The sequence below is a fragment of the Tachyglossus aculeatus genome (assembly GCF_015852505.1).
Source record: "Tachyglossus aculeatus isolate mTacAcu1 chromosome 12 unlocalized genomic scaffold, mTacAcu1.pri SUPER_6_unloc_4, whole genome shotgun sequence".
Classification (NCBI taxonomy): domain Eukaryota; kingdom Metazoa; phylum Chordata; class Mammalia; order Monotremata; family Tachyglossidae; genus Tachyglossus; species Tachyglossus aculeatus.
Window position 1 is genome coordinate 5,667,766 of NW_024044831.1, and position 2,833 is coordinate 5,670,598.

General features: G+C 54.9%; 1 pseudogene; it reads left to right on the plus strand.

Moving 5' to 3' along the window:
• The first annotated feature begins 599 nt into the window (after window positions 1-599).
• Window positions 600-2,332, plus strand: LOC119921684 (annotated as a pseudogene).
• The last annotated feature ends 501 nt before the right edge of the window (window positions 2,333-2,833 follow it).

The window sequence follows — 2,833 nt, forward strand, 5'->3', positions numbered from 1 at the left end:
CCCCCTGTTGTTCAGAACAGAACATATTTCTTAATGCTCTTGGCTCCGGCCTCCAGTGTCCATCACACCACCCGGGGTCAAATCCCAGTCTGTATTCTGTCTGCGGTGGTCCTTATCTAGGTCTGAGGGTCATGGTGGGTGGGTTTCCATCTAGAAAAGAGAACCAGGCTGTGAGCCAGCTGCTAAAGCTCCAAAGCGTGAGGGCCGGGTCTGCCAGTAATGGGAATCTGCTTCCACTCTGCTGGAAAGAGTGAATTTTCTTTTACAGGCGCTACAGGGACACGGGCTCTGAGAAATCAGATTGTACGGCCTAACAGTCCCTCAGAGAGAAGGTCCAGGACATGTCTTCCGGGGAGAGAGCTTCCTGCTCCATACTCTTACTGCCCTTTACTGGCAGAGAGAAGATGTTTTGGCCCGGGACCACTTTCTCCCAAGGCCCGGAGTCAGGACATCGACCCGCCTGGAAGAGCAGATCATGGCCACTTACGTCCTCGTTGACGAAAATTTCCCCTCGAGGCAAAGAGCCGCCAATTCGACAGCTGGAGGAGAAGGATCAATGTCTGAGGGAGCCCAGCTTCACGCGCTCTGGCCACGGATGAATGGCGGGTCCCGAAGAGGAAACCCGTGAGGAAAGGGAGCCAAAATCTGCCAAGTTGCAGACTAAGACTAGGGGGACCATGACCTTCTGCCAGCCCCCTCTCCTCAGCCCCAACAGCCACGGCCCCCTGGGTCTGAGAATTCCAACGGCTTCCACCGGCCCTGCTCCCCGGAGGAGTGAAGCCGAAGGATGGATGGCATCATCCCGGGCGCAGGGATACCCAGAGAGCTCCATGCTCCAGGTGGGAGGGCAGGATGCCCACCAAGAAGATGCCCAGCACGACTCGCCTGAGAGGAGAGGCTTCAGCCAGGGAATGTCCAGCCCCACAGAGTCCCCACTGATCGAGGACATGGGCCACATCAAGGACCCGGCCCACAGCATGCTGGAAATCACGGTTGGTGTATCTAAGGTTCTGATCCTCGATTACTCCCCCGGGCTGAAAAGTGAAAAGTGGGCACTAAAGGACCACACGGATGCAAAGCGCCATCAGTCTAGAGCTGGGGAAATCCCCTCCTTGGGGTACAGCGGGAGGGACAATACCAACACCTCACCCCCGCTGCCACCCCTTCCTCAATGGGTCCCCCAGCTCTCTCCAACCCCAGACATCCGGCCCCAGTCATCCCACCTTCCCCCACTCCATGGTCCCTGGAACAAAGACACCAGAAGCCACGGAATTTGGTTACGTGGTGTGACACGGGGAATGAGTCCTTCCTGAAGCTCAGTTTGAAGTCGGGGCCATGGGAACACCAGGGAAAAATCAAGCCTGGTGACCTGTCCGAAGAATCAGTTAAGGCCCTGGAGACCGTCTTGAAGAGAAAGCACGTGGCTATTCTTTCTGGACTTTCTCTCATACATTGCCTAACTGGGCCTGTCACAGTGTCCCCAGTAGGGCTGATCCGGCTAGCCACGAGACCAGGCCACTAGCGTACCCCTACTGGAGACCATCCTGACTGCGCTGTGGCTGACTGGGTGAATGGGGAGACCTCTGAGAAGGCCCATGTCTTACCCGCTGCTGAATGCCACCAGGCTCCAATGGGCAGCAGAGAGCGCTGCCACTCCCAGGAAGCATAGAACCGGGCCAGACCTCAGATCCAAACCTTGCGGGCCCCGGGACCGAAGAATGATGGGCCAGGTTCCCTCCCCATCAACTCATCCCTCTGCCCTCCCAGGTCTGCAGGCCACTTGGGAGCCATCACACCTATACAGAGAGGAAAGAATGACGCTAAAGACCACAGCAGGATCACTGTCTCTTCCCTGGCAGCAAAGGTCCCAGGACCAGCCAAATCCTGGGGCCCCGTTTCTTCCACCTTGGGCCCAGTGAGGACCAGCAAGAGCAACCAGTCGTCACCTCAAGCTTCGTTTTCAGCCAAGCTGAAGATGTGGCTCAGTTCTCTCGTCAAAGGCCAGCAGTCCAACATCAGCCCCAAGGCTTGGTTGACAACGGGCTCAAGGCAGCCATGTAAGTGGAGCTCAACATCCAGGAACAAGAAACCGCCCTTTCCTGAGAGTCTCGCTCCCTTCTCTACCATAATAATCCGTGGGGCTCACCCCCCCAGATCCTCATACATCGTCCTCGAGACGTCTTCCTGGGCTCCGGGTCGACTAGGCCCAGGGCCCCCTAAACACGTCACGAAGATGACCATTCAACCAGAGGCTTTCCTGTACTCCGGGGGAATCAGCCAGCCCTCTCCAGAGCACAGCATCCAACTTCATTCTCCATCCTGGGCTTGTTGAAAATAAATGGTTCTTCCTTTAGGAAAGCTGGGTCATTCATTCATTCATTCATTCATTCAATCGTATTTATTAAGCGCTTACTGTGTGCAGAGCACGTACTGATTGGGAAGTACAAATCGGTAACGTATAGGAATGGTCCCTACCGAATAACGGGCTCACAGTCTAGAAGGGGGAGACAACAAAACAAAACAAGTAGAAAGGTGTCAAAACCATCAGAATAAATAGAATTATAGCTATATACACATAGTTAATAAAATTAATAGAGTAATAAATACGTACAAATATACACAAGTGTTGTGGGGAGGGGAAATGGGTAGGGGGGACAATGGGGAGGGGAGGCAGAAGAGAGGAAAAGTGGGGAGCTCAGTCTGGGAAGTCCTGCTGGAGACTTTATTTGGGAAAGCATGTCTTCCATCCGTCCCGCTGGGCCTGGGCTGGATCCTGGCTAAACATTGGAAGTTGGGCCCAGGCATGGGTGCTCCCTCCTGCTGGGAGGATGCA